Consider the following 26830-nt stretch of genomic DNA (forward strand, 5'->3'; position numbering starts at 1 on the left):
GGGCCACCCTTTCTAGTTTTCACTAAGAATATTCATAAGAATAATCTTGAGGGATGACCTTGAGAAGGATTATATTTTGCCAGGCTTTAGGGCTGGGAGACTTTTTGGTACGACAGAGCAGAATTCTGTCCGAGAGTGCTAGAGCCAAATGCAAGTGGGGTGCTATTTTCCCTGTCAGGTCAGCCTGAGCTCCCTTCCAGGAGTTAGCGAGAGATGATCTCTTGCTCAATCGGAAGGAAACCATGCTCTGGGAAGAATTCACTTCTGTTAGGAAAAGGCATAGCAAATCCAGATGGCAGATCCTCTTCTCCCTGGATGTTCTTCCCTGCGGCCGCTCCAAGTCTATATTTAGCAGGATCTGAGTAAGAATCACACGCTGGGCTAAACTCGGCCCAGAACATCAGCTGTGATTTGCCGCCAGTAGCAGTTATAAATCTCCCAGTTGGAATTTTCTCCGGTTGCTACTGGACGGGTTCATTTGCCTTGCACCCCATGGCTGAAAATAGGTAGAATTAGAGTGGACAGGAGGCAGCCCTGTTTATATTGTCTCCCTGTCTATAATTGTATCTGTTCGCTCCACTGGTTGTTGAACAAGATGAATGCCTTTAAATCCCATTATTAATTATGGTCATTTATTCGAGGGCACTGACAGTGAGCCCAAAAAAAAAAAAAAAAAAGGCAGTTTCAGCCACACTCACCCCGCTGTGGGTTTTCTACTGGGAAAAATAAATCCTGGATATCTATCAGCTACTGAAAATGGTAGATTCACCACACAGGGGGGAAAAAAGACCATAGTAGGTAAAGATATTTGAGCCAAGCTAGACTTTAGGAACATGGTGACCTTGGGGTGAAGCCAGTGGAGCCGGCTCTGTGTCCATGTATGGGGATTGGATCTGTGTGGGAGTGGGGCTGGCAGTGCAGGCACACTGAAGCACAGAATTCAACATTCATGTGTCAGGACTATTCCTGGATGCCCTGCTTGGGCCCCTCTGCTAGCCCAGGGGAGCGTCCCCACCAACAACTGAGGTAGGGCTGGGTGAGAGAACAGTATGTCTAACCGAACCTGGATAATACAACTCTTCTTGAAAACTGTGCCTGTGGTGGCGTCTTAGTCAGGGTTTCTATTCCTGCACAAACATCACGATCAAGAAGCAAGTTGGGGAGGAAAGGGTTTATTCAGCTTATACTTCCACACTGCTGTTCATCACCAAAGGAAGTCAGGACTGGAACTCAAGCAGGTCAGGAAGCAGGAGCTGATGCAGAGGCTGTGGAGAGATGTTTCTTACTGGCTTGCTTCCCCTGGCTTGCTCAGCTTGCTTGCTTATAGAACCCAGGACTACCAGCCCAGGGATGGCACCACCCACAATGGGCCCTCCCACCTTGATCACTAGTTGAGAAAATGCCTTACAGCTGGACTCATGGATTTCCTCAATGGAGGCTCCTTTCTCTGTGATAACGCCAGCTTGTGTCAAGTTGACACAAAACCAGCCAGCACAGGTGGTTATTGCTAATTGTCCACTTCACAGGATTTGGAGTCACCTAGGAGGTGAGCCTGCAGGCACACCTGTGAGAGATGCTCTTGATTAGGTAGTGATCGAGGTAGGACACTCTCTAAAAGCATCATTCCCTGTGTGGGGGTCCTGAGACCCCTAAAAAGGAGGGAGCTAGCTGGGTTAATTTGTCATCTTCCTGGCTGACGGTACAGTGGAGCCAGCTACCTCCACCTTCGCTTTCTACATCATGATGAATGAACCCTCAAACTATGAATCAAAAGAAGCCTTCCCTTCCTTATGTTGCTTTAACAGAGTACTTTATTACAGCAGCAAGAAACGTAACTAAAACAGGGTCTTGCTGTGTGATCCAGGCTGGCTTTGAACCCGCTCTGTAGCCCAGGCTGGTCTTGAACTCTGAATCTACCTGCCTCTGCCTCCCCAGTTCTGAGAACACAGAACGTGGCAGCGTGCCTGGCGTGAGCCAGCCCATTCTGTCAAGTTCATGGGGCTCAGTGTTTTCGCCTGTTCACCCAGAGTCTTTCTTCCCAGGTGCACCAGAAGATCCTACGCCTACCTATCTACCCCCACTGTGTGCCCAGTTAGGAAGAAACTTTAGACCAGTGCTTCTCAACCCTCCAGTGCTGCGACCCTTTAATCCAGTTCCTCATGTTGTGGTGACCCCGACCATAAAATTATTTCCACTGCTACTTCCTAACTGTAATTCTGCTACTGTTGTGAGTTGAGAACCACTCGGGTTGAAAACCAGTGTGTTAGACCATGCATTTATAGAAATGTGCATAAACCATTTTTATTTTTGTAAATGCACATGGTCATTGGTTTTATGGTGTAGATACCATGAGTGTGAGTTCTCAGAGCAGACAGATTCTATCCTGGAGCTGGAGTCGTAGGTGGCCGTGAGGTGTTTGACATGGGTGCTGAGAACTGAACTCAGTTCTTCTAGAAGAACAGGAACCCATATCAGCCCCTGAGTCATCTTTCCAGCCCTGAATGTAACACATAAACCAAAGGAATTAAACTAGCCAATAAACCAAAGGAACTGAACTAGCCAATAAGCGCAGCTGGGAAAACATTGATCCTTTCTGGAAAACAAATCACGCTGGAGCCTTTCGTGATGTATATCAAAGTAAACACTGAGTGTATGGGAAACTCAAATATAAAACTGATACCATGAAAACTGAGCAAACAAACCATGTGAGCAGTTACCTGCCCCTGCATGGAAGGAGATCCTGTAATGTTTTACAAGGGCCTTGAGTAGCCACTACACTCGTACCCAGGCAGAAGCGTAGGACCAGTCCCCTCCAGGAGCCCAGGACGGCTGCATTTCAAAAGCTCAAAGTTAAACGAGAAGAACCTAGCTGAGCAAAAGACTCAGCACCTAGAAACAGGAGCATGCAAGCAAGTGTCAATGTTTGGCCACAGGCATTAAATAAGGGCAGTTAGAGATGTGGGCCTCGCCGAGGTGGCTTTTATCCCCCTCCAGTTTCTGAGATGGACCCCAAGACCCTGGGCTGGTTAGACAAGGGTTCTAGTGCTGAACTTAGAATGGCCTCTCCCCGCTAAGATGTAAAGCCTTGAAGCATTGACCTAGGAAAGTCACGTCTTCTTCTCCTTTTTTTAAGCTTTATTTATTATTATATGTAAATACACTGTAGCTGCCCAGAAGAGGGAGTCAGATCTCATTACGGATGGTTGTGAGCCACCATGTGGTTGCTGGGATTTGAATTCAAGACCTTTGGAAGAGCTATCAGTGCTCCTAACAATCTCACCAGCCCAGAAGATCACTCCTGCACACACATTCTGCTGCTCGTGAAATTACAAATGGGAGCAACGTGTCTGACAATTATAATTTAACCATTCATGTTTTAAGTTTGAAAAAAAATCTGGGAGCCAGGGTGTGTCTCCGCAGTAGAGCACTTGTCCCAGATGAATGAGGCATGAGGCCGTGGGGTTGGTCCCTAGCACCACAGAAGGTGATGGGTGTCGAGGATGAGGAAAAAGAAAAGATGGAAGGGAAGGAAGAGGGAAAGATTAATTTTTAAAACCTTTACACATTGAGACTAGAGAAATAGCCGGGCAGTGGTGGCTCACGCCTTTAATCCCAGCACTTGGGAGGCAGAGGCAGGCGGATTTCCGAGTTTGAGGCCAGCCTGCTCTACAGCGTTAGTTCCAGGCCAGCCAGGGCTATACAGAGAAACCCTGGCTCGAAAAACAAAAACAAACAAACAAACAAACAAACAAAAAGACTAGAGAAAGAGCTCAGTCTTTCAGAGAACCTGCGCTCAGTTCCGAGCACCCGAATCACGTGACTCTCAACTGCCTGTAACTCCAGCTTGTGGGAAGGATCCGACTCCCTCTTCTTGTGTCTACCATTACACGCATTAGGTCTCTACATACTCACAAGACTCACACACATATATCAGTAATAAAAATAAATATTTTCTTAAAATCTTCCAGGCCGGGGAGACGGCTCCGCGGGAGGAGCAAGCTAGAGCCCCTGTGTTGAGATCCCCAGGAACCATGGACAGTCTGGCTGGGATGGCAAGCACCGGCACCCCAGCAGGTTCCTGGAGCTGGCAAGCCAGTGTGGCCAAAACGCTGAGCTCTGGGTCCAACAGAGACCCTGCCTCAAAACAATAAGACAGAGAAGCGGCCTGGTGTGATGGCTCAGCAGGTGTTGGTTCTTGCTACAGGGAGTGGGGGATGGGGGTGAGGGTCAACCTGAGTGTTATCACAAGAAACCACACAGGAGGAGGGAACTAACTCCTTGGAAGTTGTCTTATGTCTTCTGCATGAGTTTGCAGACACATGCACACACACGTGTGTGTGCACACACTCAGACACACACACATACACACACTAAATAAGTAAATACCAGGCATGGTGACACACATCTTTAGTTCAAGCACTTGGGAGGCAGAGATGGGTGGATCTCTGAGTTCCATGGTGGACAGGGCTATGTAGAGAAACCGTGTCTCAAAATAAACAAACAAATAAACAAAATGTAGCAGTGATTAAGTTAAATACTCAACCTGAACCTCTGATCTCGACACAGGAAGGAACTCATATATGCCACACTCACAAAATATTAATCTTTAAACATAAAAAAATTCCCTGTTCCCTTCTTCATCCCCTTTCTCACCCAGTTCCCTCCATCCATCCACCACCCATGTCTATTTTATTTCCCCTCTGAGTGAGATTCAAGCATCCTCCCTTGGGTCCTCGTTGTGACTTAGTTTCAACGTTGTTTACTTAGTTGGGTCTGTGGACCGTAGCACGGGTTCCCTGTACTTTATGGCTAATGTTCACACGTGGGTGTCTTTCTGGGTCTGGGTTACTTCACTCGGAATGACATTTTCCAGTTCCATCCACTTGCCTGCAAATGTCATGATGTCTTTGTTTTTAGTTGCTGAATAAATAGTATTCCATTCTATAAATGTACCACATTTTTTTATCCATTCTTCAGTTGAGGGACGTTTATTGAGATCATTAATGATATTCTGCTATGCCTACAGAAGGGAACCTAGCATAATTGTCTCCTGAGAGGCTTCATCCAACAGCTGATGGAAACAGATGCAGAGACTCACAGTCAAACATCAGTCGGAGCTCAGGGAGTCTTGTAGAAGAGTGGGGGATAAGGATTGAGGGAGGAAGAAGGGTCGAAGACTCCACAAGAAGACCTACATAGTCTACTGACCTGGACCCACAGGGGCTCACAGAGACTGAAGCACCAACCAAAAAGCATGCGGGACTGGACCCTACACATTCACAGCAGGTGTGCAGCTTGGTCTTCATGCGGATGTCCTAACAATTGGAGCGTGGGCTGTCTCTGACTCGGTTGACTGCCACTGGATCCCCTTCCCCTAGCTGGACTGCCTGGTTCATCCTCAGTGGGAAAGGATGCACTTAGTCCTGCTTTGACTCGAGGTGCCAGGGTGGGGTGGTACCCATGGAGGTCACCCCTTCTCCTAGAAGAGGAGAGAATAACTGGAGAAGGGGTTTGTAAGGGTGGGACCAGAAGGAGAGGAGGGAGGGGCTGCAATCGGGCTATAAAGTGAATAAATAAATAAATTCATGAAGAAAACAAATACTTTTAAAGTCTTCCCACTAATTCCACGTCTGGGAATAGACACAAAGGCAATTACAAGCTGAAGGTACAATGTCTCTCAAGAGGGATGCTACAGGAATGGCAACTGCTTAATCATCTGAGAGTAAACTGAGGCTCTCAAGGTGGAGTACTATGCAGCCATTAAAAGAATCAGGGAGATCTGTATGCTGACAGAACTCCTCAACACCCTGAGGAGACCTGGCAGCTGCAGGACCTCACAGCTTCATTGAATTTCCGACTTTTTGCAACTTTTTCTCCTGGGGTATTCTTTTCTTAGCTTGGAGTGATGGGCCCCCTGCTGGTAGAGTGTTCTCTAAAAACCCTCAAAACTTCCGGAGAGGACGTGTGAACACAGTCTCCTCCTAGGGAACAAACTCGCTGGATGCTGGAGTCCTATCCTTAATTCCACCAACCCAAGAGATGGAAGACTGGTTATTTGTTTGACAGTCCGAGGGCGTTGTTTTAAATAAGAAAGCAAGAGAGGCTGACGGGTGTGGTTCAGTTGGTGCCGTGCTCAGAGCTAGCTTGCACAAAACCCTGAGTTCCATCCCTAGCACGTTATAAATAGGGGTGGTGGCACACACCTGTAATGACGGCACTGAGAACTGAAGGCGGGAGGGTCAGAAGTTCAAGGTCATCCTCAGCTATATAGCAAGTTGAGTTTGTGGCCATCCTGGCCACAGGAGGTTGTCAAAGAAAAGTGGGGGAGGGCAAAACAGGAAGCAGGAATTGAAGCAGGGGAGGGGAGAGGAGGGGAGAGTAATGGAGGGGAGGGGAAGGAGGGAGGAGAATGAGGTTTTAAATTCCCTTTCTAGTGGCAAGGGAAACCCCTTTGGCTCCCAGGAGTGTGAACCCCAAGACCCTGCTCCCTCGAGGTGTCTAGAGACTCATGTAAACCCAAGGCCTGGTTCCTGTCTTGCATCTGTCAAGGAGGTGAGAATGTCTGGGCACACTCCCCTTGTCTAGCTGAAGGACAGGAGAGGAAGAAATGGGGACATCTGTGTACCTGCCGCTTCCGGGGGACATTTATGGAGCCTGTGCCTACACAGCTGTTTATCCTTTTCATAGAATCACAAGAACAAAAGCATAAGGGATTTCTTCCCTCTTGCCCTAGACCCTGACCATGAAATGTTTCCCAGTCCCTGTCATTCCTCCAGCCTGGAACTAAACTACCAAAGCGGCAGATACGGGCACTGGGGACACAGTCGCACTGTCTTCTTCTGGCCCTGGAAAGACGCCTGCACAGACAGACTGCTTTGATCTAGAATTCCTGGGCTTTAGTCCCAGGACACCTGAGCTTTATGCCCTGTGAGCATATTCCATTATTGTGAAATCGCAGGGCTGGCTGGAAAGAAATTGCACATGGCTGTGCTGCCCTGGGCTCCAGTTCCCCACCACTCACTGGTCAGAATGCTCTCAGAAGCCTGCCACAGTGACTCTCAGGAGCCTGCCACAGTGGCTTTCAGGAAGCCAAAATCTGTCCAAAAATCAGGGAGTGAGCAGGTGTTGAGATGAATTGGCATTGGCTCTGGGCAGCGAGGGACAGGGCTGGTCTCCCAGTGTCCTCGGATGAGCCAGGGGAGCTGAGAGCTTCCAGTCTGCCTCAGTCAGTCTTTTGGGGAACTGTGTGAGATACACTGCATTTTGAAACACCCCTCTTAATCTGTTGGCTCAGTTTATTCACTAACTAGGCCCTTGTCTCCTCATGGTGGCACACTGCCCTCTCCCTCAGGCTAGAGACACCCACAACAGCATAAGGGACTTCCTTCCTCAAGTGAAGACCAGACAGCTTGAGTTTAAACACCTAGGGACATGCTCTGACTTAGCCACAAAGACAAGTGACAAACTTTCACTCTTAGGACTCCTACTCCAACTCCTGACCCCTTAAAGCTAGAATTCTGCTACAGTGGGAAGTATGTCCAAACCAGAAGGACTTGTCACTAATGGCCACCTGGCAAAGGCAAGGTTTCGCTTTATTTATTCTTTTAATTTATTATTTATTACCTTATTCATTTGTGGGTGGGCATGTACACATGTGTCCATTGGCATGCATGTGACGTGGTATGCATGCGGAAATGAGCAGCCCGGGGACGGCTGGTGGCGTTAGGGCCCAGGAATCCCTGAAGGAAGAGCTCAGACTCAAATAGCATGCAAAGGCAAAGAGCTTTTATTCTGCAGTCAACCATTCATCAAAATGGCGATGACTCGAGGGACTCACAGGTCCTTTGATGCAGGGCTAGGGGAATTTTCCAGAAGAGTTAGGTAACCTCTAATGTGATTGGTAGAGGCAGAGCAGTGACATTAATACAATTCTGATTGGCTACTATGTTAGTTTCTCTGTATTTGGTAAGCCCTTGTAGAATCTGAGAAAACAGTTCCATTCTGGTCTTGATTGTTTATTTGGTTGGTTGGGTGGGTTTTGGGTTTTTTTGGTTTTTCGAGACAGGGTTTCTCTGTGTAGCCCTGGCTGTCCTGGAACTCGCTTAGTAGACCAGGCTGGCCTCAAACTCAGAAGTCCGCATGCTTCTGCTTCCCAAGTGCTGGGATCAAAGGCGTGCACCTCCCCTGCCTGGCTCCTTCTGGCCTCCTCTGAGGACCTGATTTGCTTCCCGGAGAAAATTCCATTTACTCCCAAGGTTTTTGTACCTCTCAGTGGAGGGAGTTCCCTTTCTTGCTCTCTCCATATGCTCTTGGGTCTTTCCTAGGTCAGCAGAGGATGACCATCAGATGTGGGAAGGGCTTGTCACCTTAGAGAACCAGTCTCTTATGATGGCTTCAGGTGCCATAGCCTGTGCCCCATCCCCTAGACTGAAAGAGCGTGGGCGGGAAGGGAAGGGAAGGGCATTCGGGGGGGGGGGTCAGTTGTTCAGCTGCTTTGCATCCCTCCCCCATCAGCTTTGGGGTCACTGTGGTGCAGTAAGGGTCCAGAGGTAAACAGGAGACATTTAGAAAACAGTCTTGGGAAAAGGGGTTGGCTCTACATAAGGCTGGGAGGTTCCTCTGGCACCTGGGATCCAGTCACAGAGGTGACCTGGTGACTGCCTCTGATGGCGCACACCTTTAATCCCAGTACTTGGAGAGCAGAGGCAAGAAGATCTCTGAGTTTGAAGCTAGCCTGGTCTACACAGCGAGTTCCATGCCAGTCAGCCAGGGCTGCATACTGACTTCCCCCCCATGTCTGTGTGTGTGTGTGTGTGTGTGTGTGTGTGTCTGTGTCTGTGTATCTCTCTCTCTTTCTCTCTCTCTGTCTCTCTCTCTCTCTGTCTCTCTCTCTCTCTCTCTCTCTCTCTCTGGCACTGTATGTGTTTGACTCTGATCTCTGTCTCTCCCTGTCTCTCTGTCTCTCTCTCCCTGTCCCTCTGTGTGTATGACCCCGATCTCTGTCTAATTCTCTTTCTCTCTCTTAAACACACACACACACACACACACACACACACACGGTGGCCCTGGTCATATACAGCTGTAATTCCTCTAGAAGCTCCCCTCCCCTTCCCAGTCAAGGGTATTTGGGTGTCTCCCTTAGCAACCCTGACTTTGATGGGCACTGACCCCCAGGGGTTTTTCCAGTTTAGAAAAGAGTGTAGTAGGGCTAGAGAGATGGCTCAGCAGTTAAAGAGCACTGGCTGCTTTTCTAGAGGTTCTGAGTTTAATTCCCAGCAACCACATGGTGGCTCACAACCATCTGTAATGGGAACTGATGTCCCCTTCTGGTGTGTCTGAAGACAGCTACAGTGTACTCATGTACATAAAACAAACAAACAAACAAATAAATAGAAAGTATAGTCACAAGATGGTTCCTGGGCTTGTAACAAAAATATTAAAACAAAAAACAGGAAAATGACAGAGAGTAAGTGGGGTTGACTCCTGTGTTCATGTGTGTGTGTGTGAGAGTGTGAGTTGTATGTAGGTGTGTGAGAGTGTGAGTGGTGTGTGTATGTGTGTGTGGTATAAATGTGTGTGTGAGTGGTGTGTGTGTGGTGTATGTGTGTGGTGTGTGTGTGTGTATGTGTGTGTGTGTGTGAGTAGTGTGTGTGGTGTATGTATGTGTATGTGAGTGGTATGTGTATGTGTGTGTGTGTAAGTGTGAGTGGTATGTGTGTGTGTACACTTGTGCTCGTGTGGAACCCAAGAACACCTTCAGGTATCATGCCTCAGGCACTGTCTACTGCAATAGGACAGACTGACTCACCAGCAAGGTCAGGGGGTCAATTTGTCTTTATATCCCCCCAGTGTGCGCTCCCATGCCAGGCTTTTTATGTGGGTCTGGGGATCAAACTGAGGCCCTTATGCTTGGTGGCACACAGTTTACTGACTGAGCTCAACCACTAAGCATTATGACAAGTGAAGACACTATTTGTATAGCATGGTACCCAGCAGCCCTCCAGGCAGACTTTTTTTTAAAGACATTTATTTTGTGTACATTAGTACACTGCAGCTGTCTTCAGACACAGCAGAAGAGGGCATCAGATCCCATTACAGATGGTTGTGAGCCACCATGGGGTTGCTGGGAATTGAACTCAGGACCCCTGGAAGAGCAGTTGGTGCTCTTAACTGCTGAGCCATCTCTCCAGCCTCCAGGCGAACTTGTAATAAACCAGGAATGACTGTTCTGACCCACCGGGTCCCGGCTCCCTGTCAACTGAGCTGGTGAGTCTCTTGTCGCGTGGGAAAGTACAAAGAACCATGTAAGACTCTTATGCTTTGCACCTTGGGATCAGTGAGGACGCTGACTGCCTTAGATCCCTTTGAAGAGCCTAACCCCTAAAATATTCCAAGGAAAATTCTTTTCGATGTAGGGTTCTAAGCTCAGTAACGCATTTGTCCAATGCACAAAACGTTCAATAACTTCTCAAACCTCTAAGTGTACTTCATGCAATTGATCTTTCCTGTGCTTCCCTAAATAGCTACTGGTCTTAGACAAAACTGAGAAAATATGAGAGCAAAGAAATATTGACTCTAACCTGGAAGAGTTAAGGGAAAACTGCAGAAATAAAAAATGCCGCAGGCATAGAGATCAAACAGTCCGGATTTGATGGGTTTATAGAGGTTTCCAAAAGTAAAGGTATCTGGGGAAAGAGAGAAACTAAAAAAAGAAAATAATTGAAATCATACATTTTGAGACAATATAACAAAATGTAGGGAGAAAATTATATAAGTGGAAAACAACAAGGTAAATAAAAAGTCCAGTTAAAAACAGTTCTGGATGGCAGAAATGTCCATATTATATACACATTTACTCTATGGGGCCTCAAGAAACAATGTTCATATCACTTCCCTAGTCTTGTATAGAGTGTTGAGTTAACTGTATTTGAACATGTGATCAAAAGTACAAAAACATGAGATTTAAAAATCTGTCCCGTGTCGGGCGGTGGTGGCAGATGCTGTAATCCCAGCACTCTGGGAGGCAGAGGCAGGTGGGTTTCGGAGTTCGAGGCCAGCCTGGTCTACAGAGTGAGTTCCAGGAAAACCCTGTCTCGGAAAAAAACAAAACAAAACAAAAAAGAAAAGAAAAGAAATCTGTCCTTATGGAGATCTAGTACATAACATCTAACACTCATCAAGCAATAATAATATAAGCCCAGTGACTAGAAGCATGGAAATCATTCACAAAAGAAACCGAAGGGTTATACTGGCTACTTTTGTGGGTTAACTTGACACAAGTGAGAGTCTTCAGAGAGGAAAGATCCTCCATTGAGGAAATACCTCCATAAGATCCATCTGAGAGACATTTTCTCAATTAGTGATCAATAGGGAAGGCCTTAGCCCCTTGTGGGTGGGGCCATCCCTGGGCTGGTGGTCCTGGGTTCTATAAGAAAGCAGGCTGAGCAAGCCATGGGGAGCAAGCCAGTAAGCAGCACCCCTCCATGGCCTCCGCATCAGCTCCTGCCCTGTGTGAGTTCCTGTCCTGGCCTCCTTTGGTGTGGAAGTGCAAGCTGAACAAACCCTTTCCTCCTAACTTGCTTTTTGATCATGGTGTTTCGTTGCAGCAATAGAAACCCTGACTAAAACAGGGAATATTAAAAGTGACCATCTCTGGGGCTGGACAGAGGCGTCATTACCCAGAGTGCCTGCTACTCTTCAAGAGGACTAGAGTTCAGATCCCAGCACCTACATCTGCTGGCTCACAACAGCCCATAACTCTAGTTCTAGGAAGCCAACACCTTCTTCTGGCCTCTCGGGACATCTAAACACATGCAGCATACATCCTCATAGGTGAAGAGCTACACACACAACTTTAAAAAAAAGCTATCATTTAAAAACTTGCAAATAATAATGACCACACGCCAAAATTTACCAGACTGAAAACTGCACAGGTGAACACACACAGCTTAGGAGAGCCATACTGAAGCAGAGGCAGGCACCTCACAATGCAGTTTTCCACTTTCACCATCATGAAACCTGAAAAACAATCTATCACAGTTAGAACTCAAGAACAAGAAGATTTATATTCTCTTTCTTTCTTTTTTAAATTATTTATTGAAAAGGGAAGTAAAAACACATTATGATAAAATTAAAGATTTACATGGAAAATATTTCAGATAAACATGTTAAAATCGACAATTTTCATGGAAAATTAAAGTGGTAGACATGTAAAACATTGTTAAATTAATTGAAATATGAGATAGAAACATTTTATGATAGAATTGAAGATTTACAAGGAAAATATTTCTGATAAAATTGTAGAAAAATGTAGAAAAACATGTTAGAATTGAAGATTATCATGGAAAATTTTATATAGATATAATAATGGCAGGCATAAAAGTAATCCTAAGTTGATTGAAAGTGGAATTATAAATATTTTCTGATAAACTTGAAGATTTACATGGAAAATTTTCTGATAAAATTGAAGAAATATATAGAAAAACATGTTAAAAATTAAAGATTATCATGGAAATTATATAGATAAAATGATAGGCATAAAGATAATTCTAAGTTGATTGAATTATCATGGAAAGATTATCATGGAAATTATATAGATAAAATGATAGGCATAAAGATAATTCTAAGTTGATTGAATGTGGAATTATAAACATTTTCAGATAACATTGAAGATTTACATAGAAAATATTTCTGGTAAAATTCAAGAAATATACAGACAAACACATTAAAATTGACTATTTCATGGAAAATTTTACATATAAAATGGTAGATATAAAAACTCTTTCTAAATTAATTGAAGGTAGAATTAGAACCATTTGTGATAAAATCAAAGATTTACATTGAAAACATTTCTGATAAAATAGAGGAAGTATATAGAAAGACATTAAAATTGAAGATTATCACGAAAAATAATGTAGATAAAATGGTAGACATAAAAAACATTACTAAATTAATTAAAAGGGGAATTACAAACGTTTTCTGATAAAAATTGAAGATTTACATGACAAATATTTCGTTAATATATGTCTTTTTATTGGGGAGTTGAATTCATTGTTGTTAAGAGATATTAAGGAATAGTGATTTTTGCTTCCTGTTATTTTTGATGTTATTTTTATGTTTGTGTGGGTATCTTCTTTTGGGTTTGTTGGAAGATTACTTTCTTGCTTTTTTTAGGGTGTAGGTTCCCTACTTGTGTTGGCATTTTCCATCAGTTATCCTTTGTAGGGCTGGATTTGTGGACAGATATGGAGTAAATTTGGTTTTATCATGGAATATCTTGGTTTCTCCATCTATGATGATTGAGAGTTCTGCTGGGTATAGTAGCCTGGGCTGGCATTTGTGTTCTCTTAGGGTCTGTATGAGGTCTGCCCAGGATCTTCTAGCTTTTATTGTCGCTGGTGAGGAGCCTGGTGTGATTCTGACAGGTCTGCCTTTATAAGTTACTTGCCCTTTTCCCCTTACTGCTTTTAATGTTCTTTCTTTCTTTAGTGAATTTGGTGTTTTGATTATTATGTGCTGGGAGGACTTTCTGTTCTGGTCCAGTCTGTTTGGAGTTCTGAAGGCTTCTTGTATGTTCATGGGCATCTTTCTCTCTCTAGGTTAGGGAAGTTTTCTTCTACAATTTTGTTGAAGATATTTACTGGGCCTTTAAGATGTAAATCCTCTCTCTTGTCTATACCTATAATCCTTAGGTTTGGTCTTCTCATTGTGTCCTGGAGTTCCTGGATGTATTGAGTTACCAACTTTATGCATTTTGCATTTTCTTTAACTGTTGAGTCAATGTTTTCTATGGTATTTTGAGTACCTGGGGTTCTTTCTTCTATCTCTTGTATTCTGTTGTTGATGCTTGCATCTATGACTCCTGAATTTTTTCCAAGGTTTTCTATCTCCAGAGATGTCTCACTTTGTGATTTTTTTTATTGTTTCTACTTCCACTTTTAGATCCTGGATGGTTTTGTTCAGTTCCTTCACTTGATTGTTTATGTTTTCCTGAAACTCTTTAAGGGGTTTTTGTGTTTCTTCTTTAAGGGCTTCTGCCTGTTAACCCATGATCTCCTGTATTTCTTCACAGGATTTTTGTGTTTCCTCTTTAAGGGCTTTTACCTGTTAACTGACGTTCTCCTGTAATTCTTTAAGGGAGTTATTTAAGTCTTTCTTGAAGCCCTCTATCAGCATCATGAAATATGATTTTAAATCCAACTCTTGCTTTTCCAATGTGTTGGGGTATCTGGGACTTGCTGTAGAACTGGGTTCTGATGTTGCCATGTGGCCTTGGTTTCTGTTGGTGGGGTTCTTGTGCTTGCCTTTCGCCATCTGGTGCTAGTAGGTATTGTTGTCTCTGGCTGGAGTTTATTCCTCCTGTGGGCCTGTAAGCCTGTGTTGGTACCCCTCTGAGCTCAAAAGTGAAAGCACTGTTAAGAGATCACTCTCTCCTGGCAGGCTGTGCATGGAAGACACAGCCTGGCTCCCTGGTGCCAATGGCTGCAGGAAGACTTCTGTCCCAGCTGCTCCACTGATCTTAGGCCCTGTGTGCTCCTAGCTGGTCCTCTCCAGAGAGAAGGTAGAGATCTCACCTCTGTGCTCAGAAGTGAAAGCCCTGCTGGGAGATCAGTCTCTCCTGATGTGCTGTGCACAGAAGGCTGTGGAGTCTCCCGGCTCCCTGGTGCCAATGGCGGCAGGAAGCCTCTGTCTTTTTTTTTTAAGATTTATTTATTTATTTTATGTATATGAGTACACTGTAGCTGTACAGATGGTCGTGAGACATCATGTGGTTGCTGGGAATTGAACTCAGGACCTCTGCTCGCTCTGGCCAAAAGATTTATTTATTGTTATATATAAACACTGTAGCTGCTGGGAGCTCGCAGCGCAGCTTGCTTCTGCGGCCCAGAGCTTGGGTCCCAGTCCTGAGGCCTCTGGCGGGAGCCCTCAGCTCAACTCTCTCCTCTTCCGGATCCAGATCAGCCTGGGCGGCAACACCACATCTCCAGGTCCTGCAAGAGGCAAGAGGGGCTTCCGGGCGGCCAGCAGGGAGAAGTCGTGTGCTCCGGCGAATCCAGCGGGCCCCAGCGGGAGCCTTCGGGTGCCTGCTTTGGGATCTGAACGGCCAGGGCCACAGAGCTCGGTCTCCAGGAAGTGCAGGAGACCCGGTGTGCACCCAGAGGCAGTCTGGGAGCTCGCAACACGGGTTGCTCCTGTGGCCCAGAGCTTGGGTCCCAGAGCTGAGGGCTCCCACCAGAGGCCTTGCAAGAGGGGCTTCCGAGCGGCCAGCTGGGAGAAGTCAGTGTGCTCCGGTGAATCCAGTGGGCCCCAGCGGGAGTCTTCCGGTGTCTGCTTCGGGATCTGAACAGGCTGGGCAACAGCACCCTGTCTCCAGGCAGTGCAGGAGGGAAGCTGTGCACCAGAGGCCACCTGGGAAGGGGCAGCTTGCACTGGTGAGTCCAGCATTGACAAGACCAACTAACACCAGTGAGAACTAGATGGCAAAAGGCAAACGCAGGAACGTCACTAACAGAAATCAAGGCAATATGGCAACATCTGAGCCCAATTTTCCTCTACCAGCATGTCCCATCACACCAGTAAAACAAGATTTGGATTTAAAATCACTGGTCATGATGCTGATACAGGAACACATGAAGGACATACTTAAAGAAATTCAGGAGAAAATGGATCAAAAGTTAGAAGCCCTTGCAAGGGAAACACAAAAATCATTGAAAGAAATCCAGGAGAATACAAAAGCCAACAATGAGGAAACGAAAAAAACACTTAAAGAAATACAGGAGAACTTTGGTCAACAGGCTGAGGTCATGAAAGAGGAAACACAAAAATCTCTTAAAGAATTACAGGAAAGCACAAACAAGCAAGTGAAGGAGCTAAGCAAAACCATCCAGGATCTAAAATCAGAAGTAGAAACAACTAAGAAAACTCAAACGGAGACAACTTTGGAGATAGAAAGCCTTGGGAAGAAATCAGGGGACAGAGATGCAAATATCAACAACAGAATACAAGAGATAGAAGAAAGAATCTCAGATGCTGAAGATTCCATAGAAACCATGGACTCAACAGTTAAAGAAAATGCAAAATGCAAAAAGCTTGTAACCCAAAATATCCAGGAAATCCAGGACACAATGAGAAGACCAAACCTAAGGATTATAGGCATGAGTGAAGATTTACAACTTAAAGGGCCAGCAAATATCTTCAATAAAATTATGGAAGAAAACTTCCCTAACCTAAAGAGAGAGATGCCCATGAATATACCAGAAGCCTAAAGAACTCCAAACAGACTGGACCAGAACAGAAATACTTCCCGTCACATAATAATCAAAACACCAAATGTTCTAAACAAAGAAAGAATATTAAAGGCAGTAAGAGAAAAAGGCCAAGTAACATATAAAGGAAGACCTATCAGAATCACAGCAGACTTTTCACCTGAGACTATGAAGGCTAGAAGGTCCTGGGCAGATCTCATGCAGACTCTAAGAGAACACAAATGCCAGCCAAAACTACTATATCCAGCAAAACTCTCAATCACCATAGATGGAGAAACTAAGATATTCCATGACAAAACCAAGTTTACCCAATATCTATCCACAAACCCAGCCCTACAAAGGATAATAGGAGGAAAACACCAATACAAGGAGCGAAACTTCACCCTGGAAAAAGCAAGATAGCAACCTTTCATCAAACCCAAAAGAAGTTAAGCAATCAAATTTAAAAAATAACGTCAAAAATGACAGGAAGTAACAATCACTATTCCTTAATATCTCTTAACATCAATGGACTTAATGCCCCAATTAAAAGACACAGACTAACTGACTGGATACATAAACAGGACCCTACATTTTGCTGCTTACAGGAAACACACCTCAGGGTCAAAGACAAAGACTACCTTAGAGTAAAAGGCTGGAAGACAATTTTACAAGCAAATGGTCTCAGGAAACAAGCTGGAGTAGCCATTTTAATATCAGATAAAATTGACTTTCAACCCAAAGTCATCAAAAGAGACTCTGAGGGACACTTCTTGCTGGTCAAAGGAAAAATACAACAAGAAGAACTCTCAATCCTGAACATCTATGCTCCAAATGCAAGGGCACCCTCTTTCGTAAAAGAAACTTTATTAAAACTCAAAGCACACATTGCACCTAACACAATAATTGTGGGTGACTTCAACACTGCACTTTCCTCAATGGACCGATCAGGAAAACAGAAACTCAACAGGGACACAATGAAACTAATTGAAGCTTTGGACCAATTAGATTTAACAGATATATATAGAACATTCTATCCTAAAGCAAAAGAATATACCTTTTTCTCAGCACCTCATGGTACCTTCTCCAAAATCGACCATATAATTGGTCACAAGACAGACCTCAACAAATATAAGAAGATCAAACTAATCCCATGCCTCCTATCAGATCACTATGGAGTAAAAGTGGTCTTCAATAGCAACAAAAACAACAGAAAACCCACATACACGTGGAAACTGAACAATATTCTACTCAATGATACCTTGGTCAAGGAAGAAATAAAGAAAGAAATTAAAGACTTTTTAGAACACAATGAAAATGAACACACAACATACCCAAATCTATGGGACACAATGAAAGCAGTGCTAAGAGGAAAACTCATAGCCCTGAGTGCCTCCAAAAAGAAAATGGAGAGAGCATACATTAGCAGCTTAATGACACACCTGAAAGCCCTGGAACAAAAAGAAGCTATTTCACCCAGGAGGAGTAGAAGGCAGGAAATCATCAAACTCAGGGCCGAAAATAAATCAAGTAGAAACAAAGAGAACCATACAAAGAATCAACAAAACCAGGAGCTGGTTCTTTGAGAAAATCAACAAGATAGATAAACCCTTAGCCAGACTGACCAAAGGGCACAGAGAAAGTATCCAAATTAACAAACTTAGAAATGAAAAGGGAGATATAACAACGGAAACTGAGGAAATCCAAAAAATCATCAGATCCTACTACAAGAGCCTGTACTCAACACAACTGGAGAATCTGGAGGAAATGGACAATTTCCTTGACAGATACCAAATACCAAAATTAAGTCAGGACCAACTAGACCATCTAAACAGTCCCACGATGCCTAAAGAAATAGAAGGAGTCATAGAAAGTCTTCCAACCAAAAAAAGCACAGGACCAGATGGTTTCAGTGCAGAATTCTATCAGACCTTCAAAGAAGAGTTAACACCAATACTCTTCAAACTATTCCACAAAATAGAAACAGAAGGAACACTACCCAATTCCTTCTACGAAGCCACAATTACACTGATACCAAAACCACACAAAGATCCAACAAAGAAAGAGAACTTCAGACCAATTTCCCTTATGAACATCGATGCAAAAATACTCAATATAATTCTTGCCAACCGAATCCAAGAACACATCAAAACGATCATCCACCATGATCAAGTAGGCTTTATCCCTGGAATGCAGGGTTGGTTCAATATACGGAAATCCATCAATGCAATCCACTACATAAACAAACTCAAAGAAAAAAACCACATGGTCATTTCATTGGATGCTGAAAAAGCATTTGACAAAATTCAGCATCCTTTCATGCTTAAAGTCTTAGAGAGAACAGGAATTCAAGGCCCATACCTAAACATAGTAAAAGCAATATACAGCAAACCGGTAGCCAGCATCAAACTAAATGGAGAGAAACTTGAAGCAATCCCACTGAAATCAGGGACCAGACAAGGCTGCCCCCTTTCTCCTTATCTTTTCAATATTGTACTTGAGGTACTAGCTCAGGCAATTCGACAACATAAGGAGGTCAAAGGGATACAAATTGGAAAGGAAGAAGTCAAACTATCATTATTTGCAGACGACATGATAGTCTACCTAAGTGACCCAAAAAACTCCACTAGAGAGCTCCTACAGCTGATAAACAACTTCAGCAAAGTGGCAGGTTATAAAATCAACTCAAGTAAATCAGTGGCCTTCCTATACTCAAAGGATAAGCAGGCTGAGAAAGAAATTAGGGAAATGACCCCCTTCACAATAGCCACAAACAGTATAAAGTATCTTGGGGTGACTCTTACCAAACATGTGAAAGATCTGTATGACAAGAACTTCAAGACTCTGAAGAAGGAAATGGAAGAAGACCTCAAAAAATGGGAAAACCTCCCATGCTCATGGATCGGTAGAATCAATATAGTTAAAATGTCCATTTTTCCAAAAGCAATATACAGATTCAATGCAATACCCATCAAAATCCCAACTCAATTCTTCACAGAGTTAGAAAGAGCAATTATCAAATTCATCTGAAACAACAAAAAAGCCAGGGTAGCTAAAACTATTCTCAGCAACAAAAGAAAGTCTGGGGGAATCAGTATCCCTGACTTCAAGCAATACTACAGAGCAATAGTGTTAAAAACTGCATGGTATTGGTACAGTGACAGGCAGGAGGATCAATGGAACAGGATTGAAGATCCAGAAATGAACCCACACACCTATGGCCACTTGATCCTTGACAAAGAGGCTGAAAACATCCAATGGAAAAAAAGATAACCTTTTCAACAAATGGTGCTGGTTCAACTGGAGGTCAGCATGCAGAAGAATGTGAATTGATCCATCCTTGTCTCCTTGTACTAAGCTCAAATCCAAATGGATCAATGACCTCCACATAAAGCCAGACACTCTGAAGCTAATAGAAAAGAAACTAGGGAAGACCCTTGAGGACATCGGTACAGGGAGAAAGTTTCTGAACAGAACACCAATAGCATATGCTCTAAGAGCAAGAATTGACAAATGGGACCTCATAAAGTTACAAAGTTTCTGTAAGGCAAAGGACACCATCAAGAGGACAAATCGGCAACCAACAAATTGGGAAAAGATCTTCACCAATCCTACATCAGATAGAGGGCTAATATCCAATATATATAAAGAACTCAAGAAGTTAGACTCCAGAAAACCAAACAACCCTATTAAAAAATGGGGTACAGAGTTAAACAAAGAATTCTCACCTGAAGAACTTCGGATGGCGGAGAAGCATCTTAAAAAATGCTCAACTTCATTAGTCATTAGGGAAATGCAAATCAAAACAACCCTGAGATTTCACCTTACACCAGTCAGAATGGCTAAGATTAAAAATTCAGGAGACAGCAGGTGTTGGAGAGGGTGTGGAGAAAGAGGAACACTCCTCCACTGCTGGTGGGGTTGCAAATTGGTACAACCACTCTGGAAATCAGTCTGGCGGTTCCTCCGAAAACTGGGCACCTCACTTCCAGAAGATCCTGCTATACCATTCCTGGGCATATACCCAGAGGATTCCCCACCATGTAATAAGGATACATGCTCTACTATGTTCATAGCAGCCCTATTTATAATTGCCAGATGCTGGAAAGAACCCAGGTATCCCTCAACAGAAGAGTGGATGCAAAAAAATGTGGTATATCTACACAATGGAGTACTATTCAGCCATTAGAAACAATGAATTCATGAAATTCTTAGGCAAATGGATGGAGCTAGAGAACATCATACTAAGTGAGGTAACCCAGACTCAAAAGGTGAATCATGGTATGCACTCACTAATAAGTGGATATTAACCTAGAAAACTGGAATACCCAAAACATAATCGACACATCAAATGAGGTACAAGAAGAAAGGAGGAGTGGCCCCTGGTTCTGGAAAGACTCAGTGAAGCAGTATTCGGCAAAACCAGAACGGGGAAGTGGGAAGGGGTGGGAGGGAGGACAGGGGAAGAGAAGGGGGCTCACGGGACTTTCGGGGAGTGGGGGGGCTAGAAAAGGGGAAATCATTTGAAATGTAAATAAAAAATTATATCGAATAAAAAAAAAAAAAACCACTGTAGCTATCTTCAGATGCACCAGAAGAGGGCGTCAGATCTCATTGCTGAGGGTTGTGTGCCATGATGTGGTTGCTGGGATTTGAACTCAGGACCTTCAGAAGAGCAGTCAGTGCTCTTAATCACTGAGCCATCTCTCTATCCCTCTGTTCTTTTCCATAACTGGTAAATCCCCACATCCAGCCCTTCCCTATCCCCTTACATTTAGCCTTTCTTGTTCTCTTCTCTTCATGTTATACTCCACCCACATGGACATTTGTTTACCAATATGCATACATTATGGCTAAATTCCACATATGAGAGAGAACATGATTTTTCTCTCTTTCTGAGATTGTGTGACCTTGTCTAATATGATACAGTCCAAGCCTAGTTTCCCCAGGTACCTAGTTAAGAATCCAGGTTACCTGTAGCACACATTCATGGAATGTTAGACATATATGTCAGCTGAGAAACATGGTATTGCATGGGGAGATCAGATGTGGCTTCTGGAGAGAAGGCTGCATGAACCACCACATCTGTCTTGATTCGCGAGAACATAACTACTGAGGGAAGGGGGTCTAGGATAATTGTACAGGAAAATCGGCCATTTTCCAAGGCAGTGTGCTTCTCAGAACCTCAGCTGGGTGTGGGCTGTGTGTCTGACTCAAGTAACTTGAGGAAATGGTTATCAGCGGACATGCAATTTTCCTTTCTCTTTATTAACAGTTTGGTGCTTAGGACCCTATGTGTGGTGACTTTTGTCTCATCATCTGGGAATGGGATGTAATGAATTCTCTTAATAGAGTGGATAAAATTGGAGTTTTCACTGGGAACGGTCCGCTTCTGTGATGGTTTGTATATGCTTGGGTCAGGGAGTAGTACTTTTAGAGGTGTGGCCTTGGTGGAGTAGATGTGGTCTTATTGAAGTAGGTGTGGTCTTACTGGAGTAGGTGTGGTCCCATGGGTGTGGGCTTTAAGACCCTCCTCCTAGCTGCCTGGAAGCCAGTCTTCTCCTGTTTGCCTTCAGATGAAGATGTAGAACTCTCAGCTCCTCCTGCACCATGCCTGCCTGAATGCTACCATGATGGTGATGGACTAAACCTCTGAACCTGTAAGCCAGCCCCAATTAAATGTTGTTCTTATAAGAGCTGCCTTGGTCACGATGTCTGTTCACAGCAGTGAAACCCTAACTAAGACAACTTCCTTCGGCAAGACGCACTTCTGAACCCCTTAAGAAATGAATCAAGGATGTAGCTCCATGGGTCCTGAGCTTGCTCTGGGTGAGCGTTTCATCACCACATTAAAAAAGCATTGCAGTTACAGGTGCATACCTGTAACCCCAGGACCCAGGTAAAGGAGGAGAAACCGAGGTGCAAGGTCATCTTCTGCTATTTACTGAGTTCAAGGCCAACCTGGGCTGTGCTGCAGGGCAGCCAGAGGTAAAGTCTCTGATTCCTGGAGCCTCTGGAAACAGTCGGTACTCCGATGATTGGGTATCAGGATAGGGTTGATGGTGCTCTCTTCGCCCAAACTTGGGCTGTGCTGCTCACTGGATGTTAGAGAATTTCATCAACTTGCTCACACTGCCACAGCATTACACCAGAAACTCCTCAACCGCTTCAGCAACAGAGTTTCATTTAGGAACATTCTAGAAATTAGGCAGCTCAAGATCAAGGCACCATCAGGTTTGCTTGTGTTTATCTGGGGATGCATACATCATTGTGTGCTTGTGGAAAGCAGCTTTCTCCCTTCACTGTGTGGGTTCTAGGAATCAAACTCTGTCGGCAGGATTGGTGGCCTGTGTCTTTACCCACTAAGCAATCCCAGCAAGCCTATTTCCTTTTTCATAAACACATCAACCCTAGAGGGTGAAAACTCACAATTCTAACCTCATTTAACCTAGATGACCTCATAAAAAACTCCATCAAGAGTCTTAGTCTGAATACAGGCATAAATACAGAGTGTATGGTTGGGGGGGTGCAATTCCCTCACACACTAGGGAGTTGTACCCTGACCCCCACAAAAAAGAGCCATAGTTTGAACTTGAACTATGCTCATTCACAGCATTTCTACTGTTTCTAATTAGTTATTTTACCAGAGATGCCAGAGAAAATTAAATGACTATTTTATAGTTTGTAGTAAAACATAATTGGGCATCTATAGCCCTACTAGATCCGCATTAGAGATACAGGCTACAGCCAGAATGGGAAGGGTCACAAATCGATCCACAGCAGTATCCTGTTAGACTTTTCACAGGGAGAGGAGACACAAGCGTCTACTCATTGCAGAAGGGGACCGGATAACAGACCAAACTATCACTACTGCTAAAGCCAAGTGTGGTGGTGAGTCAGTGAGTTTATTGGAGATGCTTACAGAAGCATATATAACTTAAAAGAGGCTGAGACGCCTAAAGAATAATTATAGATGACCATTCTCTCCCTCTTCCATTTGGGTTCTGGGGATCAAACTTAGGTCAACAGGATGAGAAATGACTCATGAAAGCTGTAGCCCTGGGGCTCTGCACAGCTTCCAGGCAGCTAACAGACCAGAAAGTCTCTTCTAGGTGGTTCTGTTGCTCCAAGTCTCCACTTCAGTCCTTACTACTTATATACCTTGGGGTTAGAGGAATCTTTTGTGTCTAGTCAGTTTTAGGAACTTCCTGGGACTTCCATGTTGTTTATTTCCTGAATCTTAACAAACCTCCTTATAGAACTTTCTGAGTCTCCACAAACTTCCTTTCAGAATGGAAGGTTTCAACTCAGAGGAAATTGCTGAAGGGCAAGCAGTGATGACATCACCAGCCAACCCCAACACCAGGAAGTCTAGCCTCCACCCTGAGCCAGCCCCACATCAGCCCCACCCATCATCTGATCCTTCTAAGTGGGAGTGCCTGTGTTAACTGATTTCTCCATGGAGTCACCGCACTCAGTGATGCTGAGCAGGGCCCAGAAAGGCAGTTCATCTCAGGGCAGATCAACATGCGGTTTCAAATCTCCTTGTCCCTGCCCAGATCTAAAGATAGAATGTGTGGATAAGGGGATGTTCTGTAAGGTTCATAGAATGATCTATGATAGTGATGCTTTCAACTTTGAATAAGTGAGCTTATGTATATAGGAAGCCAATGTAAAAGAACAAATAGTAAGTGATGGATAGAAAAGACAAACTAAAGCAAGGAAGGGAGGGATGGAGGGAGGGAGGGAGGGAGGGAGGGAGGGAGGGAGGGAGGGAGGGAGGGAAGGGCCAAATCAGGCAATTAAAACATCTAGCAGAAATAGATTGAGGAAACTATGTTAGCAGCCAGCTGGAGTTCCCAATAGAGGAACACAGGCAGAACAGAGAGCCCCCTCAGGTGAGGCTTCTAGGAAAAAGAATAAATGACAACAATAGAGGTAATATTATGAAATATGCGTATGACACCCAGCGGGACTCAACTGGGAGGTTGAGGCAGTCGGCTCCCAGGGAGCTTCCTCTCCATGCCTGAGTTTCCAGACCTGAGCCTCCAGCTGCCCCTCCTACTCGGGCACTTCTCTATCATGGGAAAAACAATAAGGAGTCACCTTTCAGCTATTCTCAAGAGCACAGCGTTTTCACTGTTGGACTCTTTTGCCATTCTTTCCTTCCCGTCATGGAGTTGTGGGTGGGGGAGGAAAGCCATCCCTAGACCTTAGAGGTTGCTTTGAGACAAACATGCTTGGGTCTGAAATAGGGTCAGGGCCAACCCTACTTCAAGAGCCAGGATCTCAGTGAACTTAATCAGGACGTAGAAACCTACCAATAGCATCAACACTACAGGGCGTTAGGAACAAGCCAAAGAAACGTTCTCTAAGGGCTACCCTTTCATTTTCAGATTCCATTTAATCATACAGAGAAACTAAATTCAAGGTCCCAGCCCCTAGGGGAGCTGGAGACTTTCCTATAGCTGAACAGCTTCTGTTGTATAAACAGTTGTCTGAGTCTGGGCATGTCAAGGACAACTTGTAGGAGACAGTTGTCTGAGTCCAGCCATTTCAAGGACGACTTCTTCCTCTCGGTGGCAGGGTCAAACAAGTTCATGTTCCCAGGCCTAGGAGCAAACTCCTATGCCACTGCTCCAACTGTTTTCTTAACTGTCTGTTAATTCATAAAGAACATAGACATTGCTGTTATCTAAAACAAGGTATGTAAGCTATAAAAATATATAACCAATTGCCTATTATGCCCTAAATAAATACATGCAGCCGACCTGCTCCTTTGTCCCCTTATCACTGTGAGCTCTGGATCCACTGTCCGGACCTTGAAGCCAGGGGCTCTCACTTTGGGTTCCCATCCTTTAAAACTGTTGTGCAGAGGCTGAAGAGATGGCTCGGTGGTTAAGAACACTGTCTGCTCTTCCAGAGGCACTAAGTTCAGTTCCCAGCAACTACATGGTGACTGACAACCACCTTAAATGGGATCTGATGCCCTCTTCTGGTATGTCTGAAGACAGCTACAGGGTACTCATAGATTAAAAAAACAAATCAAAACAAAACTGTTCAATCTCCCTTTGAGGACGCAGTTCAGATCCTGAGCCTGCCACCCCACTGAGAGCTCAGAAAATAAGGCTTTCATTTGAAGCTTCCGTATCTGACGTGAGCTTTCTTCTGCTTCCCCCCCCCCCCCCCCCGAACCCGACAAGGGGAATGAAGGGGCTCTTCTCTGGCACTTGGTGGTTTCTCCGAGGAAATGAGGGATCCGATGGAAATGATCCAGTTTCACCATTGATAGCAGTCCTAATCTTTCCGTCCATTTACCTCACTACCTCCTAATAGGTGCCCGAGAAACAAGGTGAACCAAAAAGTACCCCAAAAAGTAGGACAGCCGTGCTGAGGACACACTGGCTTCCCCGTAGAATGGGCTCTGATTGGCAGGCAGGTCACTTGGGAAAGGAAAGCACCCTAGGGCACAAATGCTGGTGTCACCTCTGCCGCGGAGCCTGGTGGGAGTTCTGGACACCGGAGTACGGAGCGGTTGCCAGACATCTTCCTGGCCACAGACAAACTGCGCAGGCCCAGCTTCTTTAAAGGCCAGGAAGGAACTGCCCAGCATGCACAGGAATCCTGGCTGTTGCAAGCTCTTCCTCGAAGGTGAACACAAGGCCAAAGGTCCCCAGAGCCAAAGGAACGTTGCCACTGATAATACCAAAGGCGGCTATCGTCTCCTGAGGGACACTGTGAGCCAGGCTCTGTCTAGGGTATTTATAACTGCTATAGACGGCGCCAGGACTGCAGGGAGACAGTATTTGTGTGTCCCTAAATTCATGTGTCGAAGCTCCAGAGTGAGACAGAGACACCGAAGAGTTGCACAATGGGCTGGGGACACGGCCCAGTAGGGAGAGTGCCTGCCCAGAGCACACACAGTGCCAGTTTTGTTCTCAGCCATGTAAAAACAGATCACAGAGGCACATGCCTGTGTCCCCAGATCACAGATCATGTATAAACAGATCACAGAGGCACATGCCTGTGTCCCCAGATCACAAATCATGTATAAACAGATCACAGAGGCACATGCCCCTGTCCCCAGATCACAAATCATGTAAAAACAGATCACAGAGGCACGTGCCTGTGTCCCCAGATCACAGATCATGTATAAACAGATCACAGAGGCACATGCCTGTATCCCAGTATTTGGCAAGTGGAGGCAGAAGCAGCAGAGAGCCAAAGTCACCCTTGGATGTTCGGCAAGGCTGGCATTAGCCTGGCATGCATGGCATACATAGACCCTGTCTCAAAACAGGGGCTGGAGAGAGATGGCTCAGTGATTAAGAGCACTGACCACTCTTCCAAAGGTCCCTAGTTCAAATCCCAGCAACCACATGGTGGCTCACAACAATCCGTAATGAGATCTGACGCCCTCTTCTGGGGTGTCTGAAGACAGCTACAGTGTACTTACATATAAAAAATAAATAAATAAACGTTTTCTTAAAAAAATGTTATTTTAAAAATCAGGTCTAGGGCTGGAGAGATGGCTCAGTGGTTAAGAGCACTGATAGCTCTTCTGACGGTCATGAGTTCAAATCCCA

This window comes from Apodemus sylvaticus, chromosome 14 (assembly GCF_947179515.1).
Source record: "Apodemus sylvaticus chromosome 14, mApoSyl1.1, whole genome shotgun sequence".
NCBI lineage: Eukaryota > Metazoa > Chordata > Mammalia > Rodentia > Muridae > Apodemus > Apodemus sylvaticus.